The 15,565-nt window shown below is 48.3% G+C and overlaps 1 pseudogene; it reads right to left on the bottom strand.

Moving 5' to 3' along the window:
• Positions 1 to 229: 229 nt before the first annotated feature.
• Positions 230 to 5,259, bottom strand: LOC142570784 (uncharacterized; annotated as a pseudogene).
• Positions 5,260 to 15,565: the final 10,306 nt, after the last annotated feature.

A 15,565-nucleotide genomic window follows, 5' to 3' on the forward strand; every position in this document is an offset into this window, starting at 1 on the left:
ACTGAGAGAGCAAAAAAATAAGCAAAATGCTTATATACCAAGCTTTAGTCCCGTTGTAGCAAACCTAATATTGATGTAAAACGTCCCCCGACATCGTCCCTAATAAGCCTTTTGTTACGTTGGAATGTTAAACCTCATATATCAGTCATTTTGTGCCTTAAAAAGGGAGGCTGTAGTTTAGTTATGTGCAATGCATAAAAAAGTGCATGTGCAACTGAAACAAGGCAGTTCATGTAGAAAGAACATGTGGCAGTATGTACTGCTTAAAGAAATAGGAAGATCTTTCAACCACATCGCTGAAATATGCCTCATCAAATAGCACTGGAATGCAAATATTATCTTCTTCATTGACAAACACAAACAAATCTGCATGCTGAACTGCCGTGATGCCCATTTGTACCTGCACTTGGCAGAAATATGTGGTTGCACGCTTTAGGTTCTGAGTCAAAGCCTTTTCTTTGTTTTTCTCTATATTCGCTTCCAAGAATTTTTTCATGGATTCAGGGCATTTGATTTCCAGTACCCGCTCAGGACAACAGTTGCACTTTACTAATTCATCTGGACTTGCACCCATGTAAGGACGGCCTTCCATAATGAAAAGTCCACACTGCGTCACAACCAAATTCTCATAAGTGGCTCGCTGGCTTTGATAACATTTACTTGCACTGCCTTCGAGTGCACTGCCACGACACATTGTTGCTGTACGGACATTATTCTGCCGCATCACTTTTTTTAGCAAGGGTCTCAAATCATGCGGGCCCATCTTTGTCCTCAACGTCTTTACACGGGTAAATATGCAGTAGGCAATAGAAGCTGTGATCATGGCTACCCTGTGGCGCAACCAGAGACTAGATTTTGCCTGATCTCGTGTTAACTTTTCAATCATTATAATGTCTTCGTGACTCTTGCTTTCCTGCAAGTGTTCAAGTAGCTCTTCTGTTATCACTTCACCACAGATGCCAAAAAACTTCTTTACTCTTTTAAAGAACCAATGAGTGTTAAGTCTCTGGGTGCTGGCTCAGAAGTGGAACATCCTGGTTCTATGGTTGGCTCCAACGTGGCTTCTGTTGCTGAAATACATTTTTCCAGAAACAATGCGCAATTAACATTCACTGTAGAATGGAGAAAATTGGTATGCACAAGAAATATGATGAAGCAGATAAAATCTTTTGTGTCTTGGATGCAAAGTACAAAGATGCTTGGATAATTAATTGCTGTGGTAGTCATGACACCTACGTTTGAACGGCGGACACTGTTTAAAGGTTTCAAAGCAACATATCCTTAGCAGCAAATGTTTGTAGCTGGAGAAATGCCTTGAAGGCACGTTGAAGTCTATTCAAAAGAGTCGCAAGGTTTGGTGCAATAAACATTACATTTTTCTACATGTAGCTGCCTATGAAGGATATTGGAAGGCATGAGCCTTACTTAAACCTCACACAGCCTCAGATATGTGAATAAAAATATGGTTAATATTTTTCAGGCTTAGCTAAGCTCAGTGAACTGCCTAAAGCTTCACATAAATACAGCTGGCACATCTTAAAACTGGTTATTTACTACTGTGGTTATTGATGACGTGCTTCTCTTTAAAATAATTATGTTGCAACCACAACGAAACACTGCACACTGCCTGACTAAGCAATATGTTGCAATGCAACTCATTAGGCATGTCATCGACTACATTGCAAATACTCAATATAGGAAAGACATGCAAAATTAAATTTTTGCACTATTGGGACATGTTTGCGCACTGCATTACTGCCACTTGATAAGAAGATTATGCTGAGGAGCCAAGCAGCTGCTGCTGGCCAGTCCTTTATGGGACTCATGTTCAAAAGCCAAACCAAATTTGAATGCATACATAATTCAGTACCTCTAAGCGCATTTTCGCTGCAGATTGATAGCTGACATTCTCCAGAAGTCTTTCAAGTATGTGGCCTTCCAGCTGGGGAGTCTTTTTGATTTTTGCCTGGAAGATGTAGCAACAAGACAAGCACCAATGTTATGTTCTAGATGAAAACTTCTTAGTTTTAAACGCGGCACCCATTCGACAGTTGAGCATTTATCGTTAATGTTTGTGCATTCATTTTCCCACCTCTCAAACTTAATATGCAAGCAAAAAATTCATATTTTCGCATCATCAAAGAGTGCTACATCCTATTTCTGTTTAGAATAAGAGATGTCAAGCATTCACCTAAGGTGTGCATATTGCTAACTATACTCAACAGCTAGCACTAATGACTTCATTCGTACTCTGTGCCTATGACAAAGGCATCTGTAAATAGCATTTGCAGTACACAGTTTACAGTAAAGCTAGTGCGTTTGTTGAAGTCATGAAACTGTTCTTGCAGCTTAAGAAAATGCAAACAGCAAGGCTATATCTACAAGAGCATTTTCACCAAACCAACATTGAAAGTAGAAATTGTGAGCTGCCCTTCATTTCAGCATTGCACTTACTGTTTTCCCTCTCATTCCTCTCATTTTTAAAAGAATAATATATGTACACACCTTCTTTGCACATGGAAGGTCGACTATAGCTCTTGGCTCACACTTTTGTTTAACACGCTCTTTGTGCTCCTTGCCCCACTTCTGTGGCTGGTCAGTTGGCGAGAGCTTGTCGAAAGTGCACATTAATATGCAGCAGTACAGCTACAATGTGTCTACACTTGTATTTTCTGTAAAATAAAAATGGTTAGGATATATCAATTCCAAAGACATTAAACCTCACAAATTGGTCTTAGTCTTCAAGCATAATATTTTTCGGTAAACAATGCCTAATCATACATTCATTAAACTTGTTACCATGCATTAGAACAATGACTGATGTGAAGTTTGAGTCTGAAGGGATAACTTTTCTGCCAAGACTAATGCTCCTTGCAGCCTACATCAGGTGACTTTTTAGTAAAAAGAGACACTTCAAAAACAGCTTCGCTGCAAAAAAAAAAGAAAGTTACTAGTTTAAATGGAACAAGAATGCATTTAAAAACATGTTTATATATGTAGTTTTCACCACATATACAAAAGAAAATTGGTGCTAGGCAAATATTTCTGCTAAATGGATGTGACTTGAATACTGCTTGGCTTGAATTCTGCGATTGGAACATGTGCCGCAAAGTTAATAATGATGAAGAAAATTAGTGAATCATTGATGTTACCTAACCACGTTGCTGTTTATCGTGCAAGTAATGCGCACCTTTCAATAATACAGTTGATCTGACAGAATAGCGCTATCTGCCATGGAAGACATTAAACAGACTTGTGTGCAATAAAAAATCACCTAGGATATCTAATTATCAAACGAAACAGTGCCAATCACACAATGCAACATGTGCTTTCGGATGTCAAATGGAAACTCAAGTATTAGGGCATAAACATTCTATGAGAGTACCCTATTGCCGTCACGCGAGAAGTGTAATGCCTTTTGGGCGCTCAAAATTGTGTAATATGCAAAATTACGACATTTACTTAATATAATAGTGTAAATGTAGATGAGTAGCCTTATAAGCGATAAAGAACAATTTAAAGCAAATACAATAATAACCTAAGTATACAGGAGAGAGAGAGGGGGATATAAGGAAGGTAAGGATACAGGGATTCATGGAAAATGCACGGGGAAGCTTATGGTAAAGCTGGGCCAACTGAAATTTGGACGTGGGCCAATTTGGAATTTGGGGGTTGACCGACATAAACTTTGGGGGTAGGCCAACTTTAAATTTGCAAGAGAGCCAGCTTAAATTTGAGGGTGGGCGAACTAAAGTTTAGAGGTAGGCCAATTTAAATTAGGGGGTATGCTTACGCATACTTGGACAATGTTTCTTTCCCAGCAGCCGGCCAGAGATCGAGTAGTCATACCCTGCTTTGCACGGACAGCTGGGTCGTTCTACCACCGAGTCGCAAACAGTAATCTTCACTTCATGAGGAGCACTGTTGATAGCAGTCGTTTGCAATACGAACGCCAGAAAGTCGAAATGAGCGTTCTCAGCTGTTTCGACGGCGCACCCAAAGACGTGGCCCGCATAATAAACCTCCTCCGCCTCAGTGAGGCACCGGTTCCTCTCGCACGCCTTGTCCACATACCGGTTGATGCTGCTCAGCGGTAATGCAACTGCGAACGAAAAAAATTTACGAGCAGGTTATGTAAAGTAATACATGTGACAGTGCGGCTGCTTCGGCGCTGCACGAATTGAGGCGAGCGGCCAGCAGGAAAGAAACTCCAGCATTTACCACCTTCAACTCGTTCGCGTACATAAACAGAAACGATAACAGCTAGTTATTACAAGGTAAACATGAAATTAAACAAGGTGCGTCAGTGAGCATACAAGAAAACTGACACTACAGCTAGGGTTAAATTTTCTATGGTGATCACTTTCGGATGTAGTGTCACTTTCGGTAGATTTCGCGAGACTTGACAGCGCTCTTGGCATTGTGCTTAGACAGAAAGCTTGGCGCAGTGCCAAAGAAAACGCTGTCGGACACATACGCGGACGAATGCGAAGAACTCTTGTGAAAGTGAAACTATATCCGAAAGCGATCGCCCGAGCACCGCTTTCCAAGCGTGCACGACGGAGCACGTGCGTTTCTCGTTCGCGCATTGAGGACGATTGTACACACAAATGTTGTTTGCTTACCTTAAACAGGATCCCTGCTGTTTTCGTCGTTCATCGGAAGCTTGAGGCAAGCAAAAAGCGAACGCAAACACCGTGCTACGCGGTGCGACGAAGCGAGCACGTTATCTGGGCGGCTGCCGAAACTGAAGTCCTGGCTGTGACGTCATCTGAAGCTGCCGCGAGGCGGCGCCATTCCTCTTTCTTGGGGCTAATAGCGCCAGAGTTTGGCGTCAGTCAGCCCTGCAGTGATTGGCCACTATGGTCCGCTTGCCTCCTATGCACGCGGGATAATTTCATTCGTACCATTTTGCGGGAACAATTTATTCTATGCACTGTCTGATGAGACGGACTGTGACCATCGCTTCACAATCGCGTCAGCCTCGGCCGCGCACGAAGTAGCACAAAGCGATATATTATTGCGAAAATAATACCACAGAATAAAGAACTAACTTAGAGAAGGGAAACTGTACCTTTCGCAGTGGTTCGAAAAGAAACAGCGGGAGCGCATGGGACTTGCTTAGGTGGACGCCAGATGACGTTGCTCAATCCGGAAGCGGAAGTACACTTTTTTTTTAGAACAAAATCCAATATGGCCGTTTTTCGCCGGTCGCGTACGCTGGCACGCACCGTGCTTGTCCTGCCTGCTATGCGGCATGCCTCAATGCCTTCGCTGCCGCGTAGCTCGTGCGTTCTAATTGCCAAGACCCTCTACTGACGCCCATACAAACAAGCCACAAGTGAGTGAACAGAACGTGCGACTTTATTGGCTGACGACAAGCAGTTTACATTCTTTTGCAATAGCAGAAATAAAATTTGCATATCGAGATACGCTGGAATCATTGACGCGAGCGCGTAAACGGCTCACCGTCGCACGTGGTGGTCAGGTTAACGAGCGACAAGCAGCAGCGGAAACAGATTGGAGAGTGAGTCACCTGTTTGCAGCGACAGTCGCCGTTAAAAATGCCCAAATTGCATTGCTAAGCAATCGGGTGACGCAGGCATCTGCTGCCGCAGCCTACACGGCGACATGGACTACCCCGGATTTTAGCCGTTCACTCCTTTCCAACCTGCACGTTTCTTTTCTTTCGGGGGCCGCTAATGTGTGGCTCAAACTTGGTGTCTCACATTGTCTCAATATGGAAAAGTCGTTTTCATGGGCGTAGCCATCATTAGCTACTTTTGCAGGTCTTTCCAACCATGTGGCTATCAACTTCATAACCCGCCGTGGTTGCTCAGTGGCTATGGTGTTAGTCTGCTGAGCACAAGGTCGCGGGACCGAATCCCGGCCACGGCGGCCGCATTTCGATGGGGGCGAAATGCGAAAACACCCGCGTACTTAGATTTAGGTGCACGTTAAAGAACCCCAGGTGGTTGAAATTTCCGGAGTCCTCCACTACGGCGTGCCTCATAATCAGAAAGTGGTTTTGACACGTAAAACCCCATAATTCTTTTTCTATCAACTTCATACGCATCGGACTATGTAAGCACATATGCTGGCCTCCGTTCATGCCTAATCGCGGCCGAGAAAGGCCAGTGGCACAATTTGCCCATGGCTGCAGCAGGAAAGGGTGAACGGGGAGCAGGAATCACGGTGTGCGGAAATTGGGAGTCTATATCGCTGTGCAGGCTGTAGGAGCGAATGCTTACTTCGAGAGACTGCTTTCAAATGCAACTGACAAGGCCGCCACATTCGTGAAGCATAACACGGCGACCATAACCAAGTAAGATAACATCGAAACTAAACAGCAATCAATCACCACATAAGGTTCATACAATACATTTGACATTGGCTATGAACCGTATGGCAACAGTGAGCATTCACATACACGGTTCCCTTACGGTACATTCAGCCGCCACCTACAGGCGTAATGCTTGCCTTCGTCGCACGTGGTGGTCTAGTAACGAGCGACAACCAGCAGCAGAAACAGATTGGACAGAGCGTCCCACCTGTTTGCAGCGACAGTCGCTTTTAAAGATGAGCAACTGGCAGTGCGAACCAATCGGGTGACACAGGCATCTGCTGCCGCAGCCTACACAGCGACATGGACTACCCATCATTTTAGCATTCACTCCTTTCCAACCTGCATGTTTCTTTTCTTTCGGAGGCCGCTAATGTGTAGCTCACACTTGGTGTCCCACATTGTCTCAATATGGACAAGTCGCTTTCGTGGGCATCACTTTCATCAGCCACTTTTGCGGGCCTTTCCACCCAATTTCATGCACGTCCGACCATGTGCGCACGTATTCTGGTCTCCGTTTGTGCTTAATCGCAGCCGAGAAAGGCCAGAGGCACAATTTGCCCATGGCTGCAGCAGGAAAGGGTGAACGGGGAGCACAAATCACGGTGTGTGTAAATTGGAAGCCTATGTCGCTGTGCAGACTGCAGGAGCAAATGCTTACTTCGAGAGACTGCTTCCCAGTGCAACCGACCATGCCGCAATATTCGAAAAAGATAACACTGCAACCGTAACCAAGTAACATAACAGCAAGATTAAACAGCAATCAGTCGCCGCATGAGGTTCAGACAATACATTAAACATTGGCTACGAACCATCTTACAGGCATAATGCTTGCCTTTGTCGCATGTGGTTGTCCGGTAACGTAGGACAACCAGCGGTACAAACAGATTGGAGAGAGCCTCGCACATATTTGAACCAACAGTTGCCGTTGAAGATGAGCAACTTCCATTGCGAAGCAATCAGGCGACGCAGGCGTCTGCTGCCACAACCAACACAGCGACATGGACTACCCGGCATTTTAGCGTTAACTCCTTTCGAACCTGCACATTTATTTCTTTTGATGGCCGCTAACGTGTGGCTCACACTTTGTGTCCCACTTTGTCTCAATGTGGACAAGTCGCTTTTGTGGGCATCACCTTCGGCAGCCATTTTTGCGGGCCTTTCCACCCATACGGCTATCAACTTAATACACTTCGAACCATGTAAGCACATATGCTGGTCTCTGGTTTGAGCAAATCACAAACGAGGTATGCCACAAGCACAATTTGCCCATGGCTGCAGCAGGCAAGAGCGAACGGGGAGCACTAATTACGGTGTGTGTATACTGGCAGTCTATGTCGCTTTGCGCACTGCAGGAGCAAATGCTTACCTCGAGAGACTGCTTACCAATGCAACTGACCAGGCACACACATCCGAGAAACATAACACAGTTACCACAATCAAGTTGGGCAGCAAAGCCAGATTCTGCAATCAATCACTTCAGTGGTCATCAACGAGACTAGGAATGTGGAAAATGAGAAAGCTTGCATTCAAGAGAGAAGTCACTCTGCTCTGCAAGCATTGAAGGCTAAAAACATCAAGAAAAGTAATATGGTGCATAGCACATGGTGCATAGGTTAATGCAAGACACATACCGATGCTGCATCAGCTATTTCAGGAGAGGAATTGTGCATGACAACATACACTAGAAGATACAGCTGGAGATATTGACACGTGTACTTATCTTTATCGGGCGACCACGTTTCGCCGCTTAACAACTGTAATCGCATAGCGAGGGACGCGCCTGCATGTATCCGACGTTTCTGGAAAGTTATCGATCCTTCTACCCGGCTGTCTGTTGTCGCCGAACCTTGTGTTATCTGATTCCATCGCGTAACGCGAATGGTGTAGAACATTGTGGAAGGCACGCGGGTCCGAACGATTAGTCTGGAACATTCGATGACTGCTCTATAAAAGCCGACGCGCTTGACCGGCTGATCAGATTTACGACGATCGCCGACTGTGTTCGCCGCTCTCGTTGTGCTTTAAGTGTAGCCTGTTTTGTGGGCACAGGTTCGCCCAATAAAAGCTAGTTTTTGCCTTTCACAGTATTGGTACTGTGTTCTTTGACGTCACGACCACGTGACATCTGGTGGAGGTGCTTTTGGTTCATGTACCGGACGCCCCCGACAAGGCGTGATCCAAGCCCGGAACGCAAAGACAACACCTACGTAGCCCCGGACCATCGAGCAAGCCGCCGTCTTCAACAACTGCCCCCGGAGCACGGACTTTTGCCTGAGACGACCAGGAAGATGGCCACCAAGTCCACCCCAATGGCAGCCCCAGCGTCACCCGTCGTGCTGCAGCAGCCCAGGGAGCCTCCAACGTTCCGCGGTTCAACTTTCGAGGACCTGGAAAGCTGGCTTGAGACGTACGAGAGAGTCGCTACCTTTAACAACTGGAAGAGCGACGACAAACTGCGATATGTCTTCTGCGCTTTGGAAGACGCGGCCAGGACGTGGTTCGAGAACCGAGAAGCCACCTCAACGACCTGGGAACTTTTCCGTAGCGGCTTCCTGCAGACATTCGCAAGCGTCGTACGCCGAGAACGAGCCCAAGCGCTATTAGAAACCCGGGTGCAGCTACCTAATGAGACGACCGCGATCTACACGGAAGAAATGAGCCGTCTTTTCCGCCACGCCGACCCTGAAATGCCCCAAGAGAAGAAAGTCCGCCTGCTGATGCGTGGTGTGAAGGAAGAACTTTTTGCAGGAATGGTACGAAGTCCACCGAAGACCGTCGACGAGTTTCTTCGCGAGGCCACCAGCATCGAGAAGACACTCGAGATGCGAAACCGGCAATTCGACCGCCGCACGAACTCGACAAACTACGCCGGAGTTCAATCACTGGCCACCGACCACATGCGCGAGACTATCCGAGCGGTCGTGCGGGAGGAGCTACAAAAGCTATTCCCACCGTCACAGCCTCAAGTGGCTTCGATTGCCGACGCCGTGCGTGAGGAGCTCCAACAACAACTTGGAGTAGCCGCTGAATCGCCCCAGCCTGAGCCGCAAGCGATGACCTACGCCGCCGTCGCACGCCGTCAAGGTCCCCCTCCGCGACCGCGCCAGGGCCCTGTCACGCCGCAGTTCCGTCGTCCGCCGCCGTCACCGCCAGCACGACCACCCGTCGCCCAGCGCACCTACGCGAGGAAGACGGACATTTGGCGTGCTCCTGACCACCGCCCGCTCTGCTACCACTGCGGAGAAGCGGGTCACGTTTACCGACGATGTCCATACCGGGAGATGGGACTGCGAGGTTTCGCCGTGAACGCTCCGCACCCGCAGCAAGGTGAACGCCCCCGCGATATCGCCGATTACCTCGCCGCTACTCAGTGGAGCTCTCGACGACCGTCGCGTTCGCCATCACCAGGCCGCTACCTGTCGCCGCAGCGCCGACCATTCACTGGCCCAGCCCGGGGCCGGTCAGCGAGCCCATATCCGGAAAACTAAAAGCAGCAACCGATGGAGGTGCGGTTGCTGTTCGTCGAACTCACGAAGATCCTCCGCCGCCGACGAAGACAACGAAGAAACTACCTCGACGACATAACGACACGCCGCCGTCCCGACGAAATCAGGAAGCCAAGACTACACCGATGAAAGACGACTTGACGACGCTACGTTAAAGCTTCAGTTCAACGCGACGCAGCCGTGATCCGACGCCAAGACCCAACTGCAATGCCAGACAAAGAACCACCGACCTCGACGTACTTCTCGACGGCCACGCAGTCACTGCCTTAGTCGACACAGGGGCCGATTACTCCGTAATGAGTGGACACATCGCCGCCCAGTTGAAGAAGGTTAAGACTGCATGGGAGGGCCCACAAATTCGGACCGCTGGAGGACACCTCATTACGCCGACTGGAATCTGCACGGCAAGAATTACCGTTCATGACCGGACTTACCCTGCCACCTTCGTTGTCCTCCAACAGTGTTCACGAGACGTCATTCTCGGCATGGACTTCCTGAATCAACATGGCGCAGTCATCGACCTGAAGTCAAAATCGATAGCGCTGTCACAAAATCAAGCGATACCGCCGGAGAGCTGTCGTAGTCACCACGCCTTGAGTGTGCTTGAAGATCAAGTGAGCATCCCGCCGCGCTCCAGCATTATTATTTCCGTCAGCACTGAAACACCCGCTGACGGAGAAGGCGTCATCGAGGGCGCCCAACATATACTGCTCGACCGTGAAATTTGCGTCGCAAGAGGGATCGCTCGACTCCACGGAGGGCAAGTGGAAGTTATGCTAACCAACTTCAACCAAGAGTTCAAGCACATCAACAAGGGCACGACAATCGCATACATCGAGGAAATTGTGGAAACCAGCAATGGTTTTGTCCTCTCGGATTCAGCCGCATCTACCCCGATGAGAATTGTCCCCGAACCAGACTTCGACGTGAATCCAAGTCTTCCTATGAGTAAGCAGCAACAGATCAGAAGTCTTCTCCGACGATACAAAGACTGCTTTTCGACGTCATCGAGGATTCGACAAACACCAGTTGCAAAGCATCGCATAATAACCGAAGAGAGCGCTCGACCACTCCGCCAGAGCCCTTACCGAGTTTCGACGCGAGAACGTGAAGCTATTAGGCAACAAGTCGACGAAATGCTGCGCGACGACATCATCCAGCCGTCGAAAAGCCCGTGGGCCTCTCCTGTAGTCCTGGTAAAGAAAAAGGACGGAACCCTACGCTTCTGCGTCGATTATCGTCGACTGAACAAGATCACGAAGAAGGATGTGTACCCCCTTCCACGGATAGACGACGCATTGGATCGGCTCTGCAACGCTAAATACTTCTCGTCGATGGACCTCAAGTCTGGCTACTGGCAAATAGAAGTCGACGAGAGAGATCGCGAAAAGACTGCCTTCATCACGCCAGACGGCCTCTACGAGTTCAAGGTCATGCCATTCGGACTGTGCTCGGCGCCTGGAACGTTTCAGCGCGTCATAGACACGGTGTTAGCCGGACTGAAGTGGCAGACGTGCCTTGTTTACCTGGATGACGTCGTCGTCTTCGCCGGAAATTTCGACGATCACCTTAGGCGGCTTGCGACAGTGTTAGAAGCCATCAAGTCATCAGGGCTCACTCTGAAGCCGGAAAAGTGCCGTTTCGCTTACGGTGAGCTTTTGTTCCTAGGCCACGTGATCAGCAAATCAGGAGTACGCCCCGACCCACAGAAGAAAGCTGCCATCGCAAAGTTCCCGCAGCCAACCGACAAGAAGGCAGTGCGCAGATTCCTTTGCATGTGTGCCTACTATAGGCGCTTTGTCAAGCACTTTTCTCGCATCGCGGAGCCGCTAACACATCTAACCAAATGTGATGTCGCGTTCAAGTGGGAAACGCCGCAGGCCAAGGCATTTCAAGAACTCAAACGACGCATGCAGTCGCCGCCGGTACTTGCACACTTCGACGAGGACGCCGATACCGAAATCCACACTGACGCCAGTAGCCTAGGCCTCGGTGCCGTCCTAGTTTAGAGGAAAGAAGGACTTCAAAGGGTGATATCGTATGCTAGCCGGTCGCTGTCAAAAGCGGGAAGCAACTATTCTTCGACTGAAAAGGAATGCCTCGCCATCATTTGGGCTACAGCTAAATTCCGCCCTTACCTCTATGGCAGGCCATTCAAAGTCGTCAGTGACCATCACGCATTGTGTTGGCTAGCTAACTTAAAGGACCCTTCAGGACGGCTGGCGCGGTGGAGCCTCAGACTACAAGAATACGACGTCACGGTAGTATACAAGTCCGGAAGAAAACACTCCGACGCCGACTGCTTATCGCGCGCCCCCATCGATCCCACGCCGCAAGACGACGAGGACGACGACGCCTTCCTTGGGATAATAGGCGCGGAAGACTTCACTAAACAGCAAAGAGCCGACCCGGAGCTAAAAGGCCTCGTCGAGTATTTGGAAGGGAACACCGACGTTGTCCCTAGGGCATTTAAGCGCGCGGTGTCTTCGTTCACGCTACAAAACAACCTGCTCGTGAAGAAGAACTTCTCACCAGTCCGCGCCAGCTACCTTCTTGTTGTACCATCAGCGCTGCGTCCAGAAATACTGCACGCCCTACACGACGGTCCAACCGCTGGGCACCTCGGATTCTCCCGGACGCTGTCGAGAATACAGGAAAGGTATTACTGGCCGCGTCTGACCGCCGACGTCGCCCGTTACGTCAAGACATGCCGAGACTGTCAACGACGCAAGACACCACCGACAAGGCCAGCAGGATTGCTACAGCCGATCGAACCTCCTCACCGTCCATTCCAGTAGATTGGGATGGATTTGTTGGGGCCGTTTCCGATATCAACATCCGGGAATAAGTGGATCGTCGTGGCGACGGACTATCTCACCCGTTTTGCTGAAACTAAAGCTCTACCAAAAGGCAGCGCAGCCGAAGTGGCGAAATTTTTCGTGGAGAACATCCTGCTGCGACATGGTGCCCCAGAAGTCCTCATCACCGACAGAGGAACGGCTGTTACAGCAGAGCTCACCCAAGCCATTCTGCAGTACAGCCAGACAAGCCACAGGAGGACAACTGCCTACCATCCGCAGACGAATGGTCTCACGGAGCGCCTGAACAAGACCCTCGCCGACATGCTAGCAATGTACGTCGACGTCGAACACAAGACGTGGGACGCCGTCCTGCCGTACGTAACCTTTGCGTACAACACGGCGGTGCAAGAAACAACACAGATCACGCCGTTTAAGCTGGTTTACGGCAGGAACCCGACGACGACGCTTGACGCCATGCTGCCGCACGTAACTGACGAAGAGAATGTGGACGTCTCTAGCTATCTCCAGCGCGCCGAAGAAGCCCGACAGCTCGCCCGCCTGCGAATCAAGAGCCAGCAGAGGACCGACAGCCGACACTACAACCTCCGACGACGCTTCGTCGAGTACCAACCTGGCGACCGTGTTTGGGTCTGGACCCCGATACGACGACGAGGACTCAGTGAGAAACTACTGCGACGCTATTTCGGACCCTACAAGGTCATCCGACGTATTGGCGCTCTGGACTATGAGGTCGTGGCAGACGGCATTTCGCATTCACAGCGGCGCCGCGTACGATCTGAAGTGGTCCACGTGGTGCGCCTTAAACCCTTTTACGGACGCTGACGAACTTCGCCATTTTTGTTCTTTTCTTTGCTACGAGTGCTTTTGTTTATTACCTTCGTTTGTTTGCAGCATCGGGTCGATGCTTTTTAAGAGGGGGTATTGACACGTGTACTTATCTTTATCGGGCGACCACGTTTCGCCGCTTAACAACTGTAATCGCATAGCGAGGGACGCGCCTGCATGTATCCGACGTTTCTGGAAAGTTATCGATGCTTCTACCCGGCTGTCTGTTGTCGCCGAACCTTGTGTTATCTGATTCCATCGCGTAACGCGAATGGTGTAGAACATTGTGGAAGGCACGCGGGTCCGAACGATTAGTCTGGAACATTCGACGACTGCTCTATAAAAGCCGACGCGCTTAACCCGCTGAGCAGATTTACGACGATCGCCGACTGTGTTCGCCGCTCTCGTTGTGCTTTAAGTGTAGCCTGTTTTGTGGGCACAGGTTCGCTCAATAAAAGCAAGTTTTTGCCTTTCACAGTATTGGTACTGTGTTCTTTGACGTCACGACCACGTGACAATATGTTAGGCTACTAGACAGTGACTGGTATTAAGTATCAGCGAAGAATCGGTTGATCTTGATGTTTGGATGAGGATGAATGATCTCTAACAAAAATGGACAATGAAAAAGCTTGCATTCATAGAAGAAAAATCACACTTGGCACAAACGGAATTGACACGGCTAAGAAGCTAATTAAGGGCAAACTGACGGAATTCGATATTTTGGCCAGCGTCGTCCGTGCTTGCTCGGATGTTGCAGGTGCATCTGAAGACGAAGAATTTCTAGAAAGTCCTTTTTGAGTTACCTGGATGACTCACGCAAATGTCCGTGCTGGTGGAATGGTGGCTGAAGCTCTTTTCAGTCTTAACACAGTCCTCTGCAGACTTGATATCTCATCCATATTCTTCTGCATGCGCTTCTTTGTTCGTGGTGTAAAAGCCTTGCCAATTCGGTCCCAGCCCCTTCCTGTTGGTGCAGATAGGAGCTCCTGTGATGACCAAGATGTGCTTGGCATAGACTCTGTTGGGGCAGAACGGTGACACATGAGATACTGCACAGATTAGCCAAACTCATGTGTGTTTTCTTTTATGCTCGAACCAATTATACTGAACCATAAATATGAACAAACATTCATATCTGCTACAAACAGCAAGCCAATACAGCATATATCAAACATATTTATTTCTGAACCCCGTGTTGTTTACCTTGTAGTAGTAGCCAACGTCCACACAACGACCTTGCAGCAGGCAGCAGCTTCTGTTTAGTGCGTGGAGTGCGTTGCTTTATACTGATGCCGTCCTCATTACTGCATGTCTGGAGCAGAAATTTTGACTGAATCAGAAATTGAAAAAGCTAAATTTTGCAATATGAAGTGCACAAAGGTGTGACATATATATTGTAATGGTTTGCGACTGCAGAATACACGCAAATGTACACTGTCTGTTCTAGGGTGCTTAAGCAGCACGTTAAATAAATATTGCTATTGTCCATAAAATTGATGTCTGCCTAACTACAGTGCATGTCAACAGCTTAAGTATTATTACGATCACAAATGAGAACATTTGTGCGTTGATTTATACACTAGAGGAGATCACAATGCTGGCTCCACAAGCAAATGCATGAAAGTCATGAAGCTACAAGAACTGATGCATTATTTCTCTGCACGAACGTGATGCACTGCTTCACTACTTCAAAAATGAATGCCCTACGGTAAACCAAACTGAACAGCAAGAACATTTGGAACCAACAAGTACGAAATATGGGTGAATTATCATGCTTGCAACTGTTTAATACATTAAATTCTGTACTTTCACTTCATTTTACCAAAGGATTATTCGGTTTTGTGGACAAAAGAAGTTGCCGGCGGACTCGAAAAAAAAGTTTAATATGTATATTGATAAGGCTACTCAGTGACCTACGACCACGGCTACAATAAGATTAAAAATGAGACGCGCGTTCCGATATCGCTCTTTCTTTCCTGGTTGTGTGTGTATAACTACAGCCTCGGAAGTAAAGGTTTATTTAGGAAAGAGCAACTGAGATTCTGACTGCCCATGTGTAATGCAGG

Source organism: Dermacentor variabilis, chromosome 2 (genome assembly GCF_050947875.1).
Source record: "Dermacentor variabilis isolate Ectoservices chromosome 2, ASM5094787v1, whole genome shotgun sequence".
Lineage (NCBI taxonomy): Eukaryota > Metazoa > Arthropoda > Arachnida > Ixodida > Ixodidae > Dermacentor > Dermacentor variabilis.